The sequence below is a fragment of the Taudactylus pleione genome, unplaced genomic scaffold (assembly GCF_031769625.1).
Source record: "Taudactylus pleione unplaced genomic scaffold, aTauple2 ptg001066l, whole genome shotgun sequence".
In the NCBI taxonomy this organism is placed as follows: Eukaryota; Metazoa; Chordata; class Amphibia; order Anura; family Myobatrachidae; genus Taudactylus; species Taudactylus pleione.
Window position 1 is genome coordinate 506,719 of NW_028285467.1, and position 12,993 is coordinate 519,711.

At 39.5% G+C, this 12,993-nt stretch overlaps 1 pseudogene; it reads right to left on the bottom strand.

Moving 5' to 3' along the window:
* Window positions 1–9,500: 9,500 nt before the first annotated feature.
* LOC148453892 (5S ribosomal RNA) lies at window positions 9,501–9,619 on the bottom strand (annotated as a pseudogene).
* Between the last annotated feature and the right edge of the window lie 3,374 nt (window positions 9,620–12,993).

Sequence of the window (12,993 nt, forward strand, 5' to 3'; positions counted from 1 at the left end):
CTCCCCATACCGAAGACAATTGGTCTTCCTGGAGGGTTGGCTCACTCTTATGAATTTTGGGGAGTAGATATAAGGTTGGTATTTTGGGATTTGTCACTTTTAAAAATTTGTGTTCGTTATTATATATAATACCACCTTTTTTGCTTCACCGATAATATTTTCATATAACTGTAGGAAGTTTTTGGTGAGGTTAAAAATAAGATGCTTATAGCAATTTTGGTCTTGTAATTGATGATTGATCTTTACAATATATTGATTTCTGAGCCATAGCACTAAATTCCCCCCTACCTGAAGAACACCAGGTTCCTGACCCCCATTTAAGTACAGGAAAAAGAAGAATGCTACTGAGAAGAGCTCATCAGCTATGCATGCCAGGACAGGAAGAATCACCAGCTGCCTGCCTGCATGCTCACTGCACCAAACCAACACAGCCACCGACTTATCGGTAAGATGCGCAGCCCGGGACAAACAGGAGGAATACATTCTAGTCTATCACAGATTCACTGCCTGGATATAAGTTACAACTGATAAACTTTGCTACATAATCATTAAAAACTGGATACTTTGTAACCAATGAACTGGAAACATTAATAACCTGCCGACCACTAACATTATTGATAGAAAAACAGACGAAATGGTCTAACAAAGAACCTTTGTTTAAAGGAAAACTTTTCAATCTGCCACAGTTGCTATCGACACCATTATGGACATTTATGAGATATGTCATTGTGGGGTCTATTTAGCAGTGTTAGGAGACAGAGTGAAAAGTGATAAGAAAGTGATAAGGTGCCAGCCAATCAGCTCCCAACTGTCATTTTTCAAACACAGCCTGTGAGATGACAGATGAGAGCTAATTGGCTGGCACCTTATCACTTTCTTATCACTTTCCACTCTGTCTCCTAACACTGCTTAGTAAATAGACCCCTATGTTATTTATTGGTAAATAAATCATCAACAGTTGTACAAGGTTTTTAATTGTTTTTTTATTGACACATAAAATTCTGATCAAATGGATATAATCCTATGTATGACAATTCCTATTAATTTATATCTATTAATTGTCTTACTGAATTTTTTTAAATATTTTATTTCTATTAATAAACAGAGATTATTTTTATATATACAATTTCAGTTCCTTTAATCATCTTCAAACATTTAGGTGAGTGTCGAATAGGTTTACATGTTTTTTGATTATTTCTCGGAAGAAGACAGGATGTTCTGTAAATCCTAGCCAGCACCCTAATTTTCATCTCAGCACCCATAGAAAGTAGGAGCGCAGTGTTATTACCTATATATCAGTATCTCTCCAATCTGTCTAGTGGGATGGAAGATCTGGTAATGTATGGAAGCAAATAACAATAGAAATTTGCTCCCAAACATTGGAAAATGGTCCAGAATTCCTTCCCAACAGACAGATTGGACAGATAAATCTATAGGTTTGTACACAGCCTTACTCATCGGTAGGAGCATTGGCTGAGACAGGGGGAACTCCTGAGGTGCATGGCGAAACATCAACCACACCAAGAAGCAAATCCAAAACACTGCCATCTGAAAAAGAGGAACAGAAGAGGCTGGTGTCTGAACATAACCAGCACTGACAGGGTCAGAGGCAGGCAAGGAGGACTGACGGGGTCAGAGGCAGGCAAGGAGGACTGACAGGGTCAGAGGCAGACCAGGAGGACTGACAGGGTCAGAGGCAGACCAGGAGGACTGACAGGGTCAGAGGCAGGCCAGGAGCACTGACAGGGTCAGAGGCAGGCCAGGAGCACTGACAGGGTCAGAGGCAGGCCAGGAGCACTGACAGGGTCAGAGGCAGGCCAGGAGCACTGACAGGGTCAGAGGCAGGCCAGGAGCACTGACAGGGTCAGAGGCAGGCCAGGAGCACTGCATGGACACCACTATAGTAAAAAAAAACAAAAGGAGAAAAACAGAAAGGGACAAATTAAGCCCACAGGCGCATGCTTGATGTTAAACTGAGGAGGCCCCAGCTGCATCTGCATCACAGATGCCATGCCAGGCCAAGCTTGAACCCTGAGAGTCTGTAGGCTGCTGCATCAACATGGGCATTAAGGTGCCCAATACAGACACCAGAACCCCACCAGAACAAGCACATTGACAGGAGGGGTACTCACACCAGAGACACTGACCAGTCTCATTCCCAGCACCAGACACAGCACCCCTGGAAGATCAAGCAGCACCACAACCAGTGCCACTGGACAGGCACCCCCAGGGGTCCCTCTATCTGCCTCCTCCAATAGTGCTGCAGTCTGAAACTAGGGACAGGACTGGTTCCACCAATCAGGATCTACCCCCTGGATGGGAGAGTCATGGCCACTGTCATGACAGGTGCCAAATAACCTGCAAAGGCCCACTCCAATCTCCTCACCTGCACTAGAGCAGCCCGCTATACTCAATAACTGATGTCAGGCACTGACTGCTACACAGTGGGAGATTGGCCATGCCTGACGCCAAGTGCATGGTCACTAAAGCCACAGCAGCAGAAACAAGCAGCTGATGAGCAGGTGCTTCACTTGCAGGCAGTAGGGACCCCTTTAGTGCCTCCCCACTGGCCGACTGGGAAACTGTGGCCATCAAGGTAATGCCAGCAAACTACAGGTGATGCATGGCTGGTGGACCAGGAAGTGCCAGTGAGTGAGTCCCCTCTTTATCTAGGAAGCAAGAGACAAAATGCCGGGGGGCAGGACATTGTGGTATGAAAAAGGCAAGGTGATCCGGCACTGCCCTCCCCTCCCTAATACCTTACAGCTGCCCAGGACACGCTGCTGTGTTCTGGGCTGCAGTGGGAGGCTGCTTGCGGCCTGTGGGGAGGAAGCAATTATACTGATCTCGCCCCCCCGGCTTTGCAACAGCCTGAAGGGCTTACAGCAGCCCCCTCCTCAGCGCACAGTGCTGCTATGCGGCGCTTTAAAAAAAATGTTTTGTCCTGAGGGGGCATGGCCAGGACTCCCAAAAATAGGCCACACCCCCTTACCCCTGAGCCCAGCATGGCACTCAGCAACCCTGACTGTAGAATACTATTATATATTATGTTCGTCTGTCCAAAAAATCTTCTACTGTGTCTGAAGCGGCTAAACCCCAAGAAGGCCTCTTTGTTTTGAGTTTTTCCCCATTTATATAAAAAACTATTTCTATTGTTTAAAACAAAAAGTGATAACGATATATATAGTGGCAGTGCTCAGTATTAGACCATGTATAATGCCTGCTCAAACAATGGGAAGTAAATATAAATGTTACAGCGATCCAGATATCATGTTTATGGGATAATGATATATAGTGACAGTGCTCAATAAGTACTAGACCATGTATAATACCTTCAATACACAAAGTAGGTAGTGTTCTTAAAAGCGCTCATAAGATAAATAAAAATAAAATAAAATATACTCATAACAGTCCTTTTAGGCTTGTCGTTCTCTTGAAAAGATTCCTCCTCAGGCAATACATATATACAAAACAGAAGAGACAAAAAAGGACATCTGTGTAGAATAGTCTGAAAAGTTCATTGATGTTTTCATATACAAAAAATGTTCATGGGAAGTGATTTCTCTCTATATATGAAGGTGACGTACCACACTCACATGAAAATAGATATATCTAAATTCTAAAAGGTATCTTTTCCTTATATTTGGGCAAATGTAATATCTCAACATGCGACCAGACGGAAGGATTAAACGTACCCTACTCACATTAACAATGGTAGGGAAAAATGCATAAAGGTATCTTTTCAATAGTGGAACACGCACCCAACTCACTTGGACAAACACAGCATGAAGCACATCAAGGTTTCTTTATATCCAAAAAATTCCTTATTATGTCTCCAAAATAAACCAGCAGGCAATTTTCAGTATTTATTCAAATACACAAAAGACGTCAAAAAACATAAATGTAGGCACACAATCCAAAGGGTTAGGGGAAGCAGAATTTTCACAATATCCAGGCACAGTTGTTAATCGCTATGGTGCATTGTTTAAAGAGCCGTCCGGAACAGTCTCCAAAACAAAATGTACTTGAGTACCTTATTGGAAGTGCGATCTCTTACCACCCCCAAAATGTCCTTATTGGTGATGTACAAAGTCCTCTCATAACCAACGCGTTTCGATCTATTGATCTTTTTCAAGGTGTAAATGAGAGGTGCATCCTACCTGTCTATTTATACAGGAATCAATCTTCCTACTCCCGGTCACATGATCCGGTCACATGATGCAACCGGATGTGACATCAGTCCTCTTACTAATAAAAACAATGACTAAACTAGAGCTCCTTACTGTGGGCTTAATGCACCAACCCTGGGAACAGTGGTTATGGTTCATAGCCCACAAATATGGTAAGTCTATACCTCACCGGGAGCGCTTCATGTGCCAGGATTTCCGCGATCACACTCCTTTCTGTTGGACCGCAGATGACCCGCACGGCTTCACCAGAAGTGCGTCACACCCTGATGTTTCCATGGTTACACTCCACAGCCATGGAACGCAGGTGACCCGCAAGGATATCCTCACATGTTAGCACTTCCAGGATCACGTTCCGTCTCAATGGAGCGCAAACAAAAAAACATGAAAATATGTGTCTTCAAATCGGGGTGCTACTTTTAGGTGAATTCCCAAAAAACCCCTCAGACACATTATAGCACTTGATTCCGCAAATAATCAAATTTAAATACACAAATCAACAAATACTAAAAAAGTGTATCTCAAAGTTATACACCCATACATGTTAATAAATACAATGATAATAAATATTACTAAAAAACATTACTGTAAAAACCATTTCAGCTCAAAATCAGCGTTCAAACCCTCAGGCATTAAAGTATTGAGGTTAAAAATCCACTTCATTTCAGCTCTAGCAAGATTACCCTCTAAATCTCTATCTTTCCAGTTAGATTTTATGTTCTGAATACCAATAAATCTAATTACCTCTTTATTGGAACATTTATGAGTAGTCTTAAAGTGATTTGATAGAGTATGTGTTTCCATGCCTTTCTTAATATTACGTAGGTGTTCTGCAAGTCTAGTCTTTAAGGCTCTTGATGTTCGTCCTATATATATTAGGCCACATCTACACTCAACTAGATACACTACATTGGTGGTATGACACGTAATAAACTCATTTATATTATACTCCTTTCCTTTCACCATGAAATTTGTAATTTTAGTGGTTGATGATGAGATGGTTTTACATGCTACACACAATCCACATCTGTGAAACCCTTTTGTACAGATGGGGTTACAATTCGTAGGTGGTAATGTACTTCTTACTAAAGTGTCTTTTAAATTAGGGGCTTTTCTATAAATGAATATTGGGTTTAATGGAATTGTGTCTTTTAAGACTGGATCCTTCAATAGGATTCCCCAATGTTTCTTAATGATCTTCTTTATATTCTTATATTCAGAGTTAAAGCCTGTAATGAATGCCCACTCAATACTTTTTTTATTATTATTATTATGACTCTGGTCTGTATTTTTATTGAGTACATTATCTCGGTCCAGAAATAATACCTCTTCTCCCACTTCTTTCACTAAATCTGGATCATAACCCTTTCTGAGAAATCTATTACTCATCACAGATATTTGTGTTCTCAAATGAATATCTTCACTGCAATTTCTCCGCAGTCTTAAAAACTGGCCTTTGGGTATACCTTTCAGCCAGTTTGGGTGGTGATTACTGGTTTGGGGTATATAACTGTTTGAATCAGTGGGTTTAATATAACCCTTTGTGTGAATGATATTATTCTTCACGTATATGGTCAAATCTAAAAAGTTCACCTGTGTTTTGCTAACGTCAAAAGTCAGGTGAATATTCTTAATATTATGATTCAATGATTTACAAAATGATTCTAGATCTATATCTGTCCCCTTCCATGTAAACATGATATCATCAATAAACCTGAACCATGATACCAAGTCTGCACCCACCCCCCACACCACATCATGCTCCCAACGGGACATGAATAGGTTGGTGTAGGCAGGTGCAAACTTGGTACCCATGGCCGTTCCGACACGCTGGAGATAATATTCACCCTCAAAGAAAAAATAATTATTTTTTTAAATAAATTCAATACCTTCTAAAATAAAATTGATCTTATCTGGTGGCATATCCGTTTGTTCCAAATGCCATTTCACGGCTTCTATTCCATCTTCATGGTTTATACTTGTATAGAGCGATGTTACGTCAGCCGTTACCAAATACATGTTCTCAAAAACCTCTACACCTTTCAACTTTTTAATGGTATCAAGGGTATCCCTCGGATGCTCATAAAAATGAACTATAAATTCTATGAGGAAGACTTTGCTGTCAATTATAACAAAGTACATAGATTTCTGTAACAGTGGATTCCAGTAGGGATGAGCTAATATTATGTGGTGATGATGATGATGATATTAAGAACACTGATGATGGTGAGGATGATACTGACATGTTCCAACTGTAGACATAATTAATAACAACACTGTAAACCACCTTAAACCCATAGGTACCTTGTTTTGTGGGAGCCCAAACAAACCAAGCACTTTAGCTACAGAGGTGGCAGTCCGTGCTGCTAAAGTGCTTGGTTTGGGATTTGTTTTGAAATGTCCACCAGCAGCTTTGCTAATCCAAGTGACTATGTACAAAGACATGGCTCAGCCGCAGACCAGTCAATTATCTGACTTCTGTGTCCATCTCTGACACAGACCCTTAATTAGTATTTTCTGATTATTGTCTTTATAAATCATTTAAATTACTTACTGTGTACAAAAATCAGGCGAGGGCTTTATGGAGGCAATGACAGAATCGACTCTTGATGCCAATACAGAAGTTTGTAATATTCCTCCTATTACCAGGTCCCCTCCTTTAGCATAGTTATAAGGTGTTACAGCAAGAGTCTCCAAACCACACACAGGTCTATTGGTTTCATCTTCTCCAGCATGAAGTATAGGGACATATAGGAAGAATTTCAGTTTCTTCAGCATCTGTGTCTAGAAGAAAAAGGGACAATAGATTGGTCACATACATCCAGGATAGCAGTTGGTATGGGGACCAACATTACTCAGGGATCAACGAGAAGCCCTAGCAGACTAAACAAGGGATACACACTGATGCAGGCCTCAGGTTTGCAGTCTGATGACACTGAAGTCAGCTCAAAAGAAAGGGGGAATTATCCTATATAGTAGGATAACAGAAAGAAACTCCTTTGTGGGGGCACTCTTATTTTATAGTACTCAAAAATATTAGTTAAAACATAACATTTATTTATTGATGCACTTAAAAATACTAGAACAAGACATTGAACATGACAATAAATAACAACATATACACAAAAAAAGAGTAATCAGTACTATAGTATTCTGTACCATATATAACTGCAGCACAATAATTCAAAGAATCGGTATCTGCACCATGGCTTGAGTACAATAAAGTTTGGCCATACCATATAAAAAGTAGGTTTTACCCTTCAATACTTAGATATTGTTCCAAAAATTAGTGACAGTGGAACAAGAGGCGAAAATAAAGAATAAAAAATGAAATAAGCTTGTAATAATAAATGATATTATGTAGCCATATACGCCATCCATATATACAAGCTAGATTAAACAGCCGGCGTCTGAGTATGTAACCCTTTGAATATACAAACTCATATAATGGTATTATTCAATATATTACAATAAAGGTTTGTATTTCTAATATTTGGGTATAATAAATTACGTGCATTCAATTTTAGCACTAATATCCCCACTTATCACTCCTGTATAAGATAAATAGTTGACACTCTTTAAGCTATCATGGTTCAACACCCCAAACATACAACATTTTAATCGCAGTAGGTATATCAAAAAATAGGTGTTTGTAACCATATATGATAGTATGCTTCACCAAGTGTATCACTGGAGGCAAAAAGCAGATACCCCTAAGCTGTAAGAAAATCACAGAAGTAACCCATAAAATCACTACATGCATGTATATTAATGAATAGAAGGCACGAGTGTAACAGGAGATACCATTACGTAAACATAGTAGGGACGTTTTCAATGTATGTGCCAAGTCCCTATTCGGTGCATAAGGCTGTACTAGCACTTGCCCGGGAGTCAGCTAGGAACAGCTGATGCTCACTGTAACTGAGCGGTGCCTCCGGAAGATCAGCTGGACTCAACTGATACTCACGTGTCCTGTGACGCGCGTTTCGCCGTTCAGGCTTTCTCAAACAGGAGGCCGATAGTAAGAGCTATTAGACGGCAGCTATTTTATTGGCTGCATAATTACAATATCTCTGCCCCTCTGGTTACCTCTATGAGAGGGGAGGGACAGAAGAAGGTTGTCATGGAGTAGGAGGGACGGAAAAGAGTAGTCATGGGGATAGTTCCTGTTTATCCTGGTCGTCATCAGGATTCCCAGTCCATTGTAATGTGCATTTAATAACAAAGTTAACTCCTTTCCTCCTGAGCACATATTCTAAACATAATACAGTAGTGCACGTATACGATTATTGCACATATATTAACATAATTATAGCTCAGTTATATTACAGTGCTTATTAACCTATGTTCTTAATAATTCTGCCCCTCTAGTTATATCTATGAGAGGTGTGGAAAGGGCGGAAGAGAATTGTCATGGGGATAGTACCTATTGATCCTAATCATCATCAGGATTCCCTGATCATAATAGTGTGCATTTAGTGTCCTAAATGACTCCTTTTCTCCTGAGCACATATTCTAAACTTAAGATATTAGTGCAGGAGTAAAATTATTGCACATATATTATGATTATAGCTATATAATACTACAGTGCTATGTTTTAATTACAGAGGATAAAATAATACAGTCATCTGATAGACATTTCCACAGGAAAGGAAGACTGGACAGTAAACCCTCTAATAAATGTATACTGTATTGAGAGAATCTAATATCAGCCCATATTATTTCGAGGTCATACCTGTGTTAAGGGAAATATGGTCACAAACCTGTGTGTTTATCATAGAGGCTACTTTACATTTTAATTACTATTCACATGATTGGGTAAGGACATATCTAAATGAGTTGTGAACCTATAACCAGAAAGCCCTTCTTAGTCCGTGTGTATCATTACAGTGAGTGGACCTCACTCAGGTATGTGTTGTATAGGACACAAATAAGAAGAAAGATACAGTCACTTCTGCTGTTCGTGTATAGTGTTACCCGACAAATTCCCTGATATAATATATACATTGCAGGGGACATTGACGGACCGAATGAGAGAGTGAGGAGTTAAGATAAGAAAAAGAAAGGGAAAAAAGAAAAGAAAGGAAAGAAATATAAGTAAGGAAAAAGCAGCATATGTGAAAGCAGTAGTAGAAAGATAAAGCAAAAATGAGTTGCAATCCTATAGCCACAGAACCTTTTTCAGTCTGTGTGTACCAATACATTGAACAGACCTATCTTAGGTTTGTGTTGTATAGGACGTCAAAATGGAAGAAAGTAAAAGTCACTTCTGCTTTTCATATTAGTTAGCCGACTAGTGCCTTGATATAATATCACCTTCTGCACCTGGTATTCCTGGATAGTCTCCCATCCTAGTACTAACCAGGCCCAACACTGCATAGCTTCCAAGATCAGACGAGATTGGGCATGTCCGGGGTGGTATAGCTGTAGGTATAAGATATTGCAAGGTATCAATGTAGGACCAAATGAGAGAGTGATTAAATAAGAGTGCACCTGATCTGAAGAAAGCTACCTATGGATACTAAACATATCCCTATGAGGGTTCAAAAAGAGATATAAATATAATCCAATAATGGACGTAGAAACTAATGCTGATACTAGAGTAACTTCTTTCAAATAAAGCAAATGTCCAATAGTCTCACTGGTAAGAGTAATAATTCCTTCAAATATAAGAATTCCCTATAGTTCTTGTAAACCAGTTGTAATAGATGGATATTCTAGGAAGGAATAATATATGAAGACATCAGGTTTTTGGACATCCATAATATTAATCCTATATAATCTAGATGTGCTTTCAAAATATTAGATTTGATACTAATGATAATACCCAAATCCAGTATGATCTGTGTCATAATATAGCATATAATACATTAGACAAACTCTCATACTATATAAGTGAAAAAATGTGATGATGACCAAATATATAGGGATATATTGTCCCCATATTCTGGTATAATGTGATAATTGGTGTAATTACACAATAATATAGAATTGTATTATGAAGATTATATATAAAAAATATATATATAATATAGAGTAACAATAGCTTGTGATAAAAACAGGAAGAAAAAGAAAAAGGAAAATATTGTAGGACTTCCTGATAGGTGAAAACAGAGGAAAAGAAAGAGAAAAAAAGTGAAAAAAATGAAAAAAATATATGTGACACATAAAAAACTAAATATAAGTGTGTTGATGTATAGGTGTGAGCAAGGTGAGAGAGACATGAATAAATTCAAAAATTATAATACGAAAAAATATATGTATACAAAATGAGGTAAATCAAGTGATACTGAACATGGAGTCATGATGGCAGAAAAACACCATAGTTAATTTGCTCATTCAAGCCCCTGGGTGATACTCTCCCTAACCTGAAGATCCATTGGCATTCTTTTTTCAATAGTTCTCTCGTAACTTCTGATGCCCAATCTTATTCTTTCTAGGCCAAAAAATCTCATGGCCTTGCCTTTCTCTGGATGTTTGGTATGAAAGTGTCTTGCAACAGATGTAATCTGTTTCATTTTAGCAATATCTGTGCTGGCATTCCTCACATTCCCTACATGTTCCAGGATTCTGGTTTTTAATGGCCTTTTAGTCATAACTACGTATCTCATATTACACGTACACGAGATACAGTATATCAAGCCTGAGGTGTTACAATTGATGTAATCAATCAGTGGAATCATTATTCCATCCTTGTCTTGAATATGATTGATTTTGATAATATAGTTACAAGCTTTGCATGAACCGCAAGCATGAGTTCCCTAGGTTTACACATTTTGGTATCAGAGAAGTGACTTTTGACTAAATGATCATGTAAGTTTGGTGAACGTCTCCAACTCATATATACCTTCTCTTTAAGCTTTGTTGCCAGATCCTGGTCTGATAATAGTATGGGCCAATGTCTATTAATGGATTCCTGTATTTCCTTCCATTCTTGGCAGTAATTGCCCACAAATCTAATTTCAGAACTTTTGGATTTCTTGCTTCTCACTTGGAATATTTAGGATTCCCTCTTGGTATTGTGTAGGGATGTCTGGGCTTTCTTAATAAGTCTATTACTGTAGCCTCTTTCTTTGAGTCGCATAGCCAATTCAACATTTTTCTCCCTGTAGATTTTATCCTCTGAACAACTGCATCTCAATCTGAGAAATTCATCTCTAGGGATGTTATTGACTGTGGGTGGAAAATGAGCACTGGATCTGTGTAGGAGGCTATTAGTTGCTGTCTGTTTTCTATGTAGTTCTGTGGCCAGCATGTTATTAAGATCTTTATAAATTGCCAGATCCAAAATGTTATCCTGTCCTTGTTGATATCATGTGTCAATTTTAAATTCAGATTCTTGGTGTTCAATATATTGATGAACTCCAGCAGCTTATCTTCACTGCCGTCCCATATAATCATGATATTGTCGATATAACGCATACAATTGACAATGTTAGCCGTATACTGATCATTCCTCTCATGAAACACTACCTCCTTTTCCCACCAGCCTAAAAACAGATTGGCATAGGTGGGGGCACATGCTGCCCCCATTGCTGTGCCCCTCACCTGCCAGTAAAATTGGGTATTGAAGGTGAAGAAATTTTTATGAAGAATGAAGTCTAAAAGTTGCAAGATAAATTCATGAAATTCATCCATGCCTTCCATCATCAGGAAGTATCTCACCGCTTCCATCCCCAGTTTGTGTTCTATGCTGGTATAGAGAGCCTCCACAACCAGGCTTGCCAGAATATAGGTGTCTTCCATTACAACATCATGGAGTTTCATAAAGTCAGTCAGCTAGTGGAAGGCTGAGCTAGCTAATCAGTCAACTAGTGGGAGGTTAAGCTAGACAGTCAGGTAGTGGGAGGTGGAGCTAGTCAGTCAGGTAGTGGAAGGTGGAGCTAGCCAATCAGTCAGCTAGTGGGTGTCACGCCTGAGGGTTAGAGTTAGTTGGATCAGGCATGGGAGGCTGAAGTGGAGACTTGGGGGGCTGAGGTGGAGACTTGGGAGGCGTGAGCTAAGACTTCCTCATGTACGAGGTGAGACGTTGAGAAGCTGTAGAGGATGATCGGCCCCAAGTAGGAATGAGAACTGGAGATGATGATACTGTATAGGTGAACAGAATCGGGTTGGGACAGATAATGCTGGATTATTGAGTAGGCCCTGAAAGATCAGTAATGCTGAACTAAAGAGCTGGATCGGTTTGAGACCGATCGTGATGAACTGGAGTTCTGAATCAGTTGAAGACCGATGAAGATGTTTTGAAGTTCTGAATCAGTTTGAGACCAATGATGATGTATTGGATTTCTGAATCGGTTTGGGACCGATTATGAATGTATTGGATAGGACCATTGTTCGAGATGACAGATGAAATCAATGATTGGAGATATTGGATGAGACCAATGATTGGGGGTATCAGATGGAACAAATGATTAGAGGTATTGAATGAAACAAATATTTGAAGGTATTACATGAGACCGATTATTGGAGGTATTGAATGAGGCCAATGTTTGAAGGTATTGCATGAGACCGATTATTGGAGGTATTGAATAAGACCAATGATTGCAGGTATCAGATGGGACCGATTACTGGAGGTATTAAATGGAACCAATGGAGGCAGTAAGGACAAGTCTCAGTGATAAAACAGGACTGGAGTGCAAGATGGTATTGGAGTTTAGGAAATGGATATAATGGACTGGAGGCCGGATTCACTACGGATCACTATTGCGATAGCAGCTGCAACTATGCACGCAGATCTGCTGTGAAGATATGCTAATGAATGCTATTGCAAAGTCGTCGCACAGCCAGCATAGAGACGCCCACT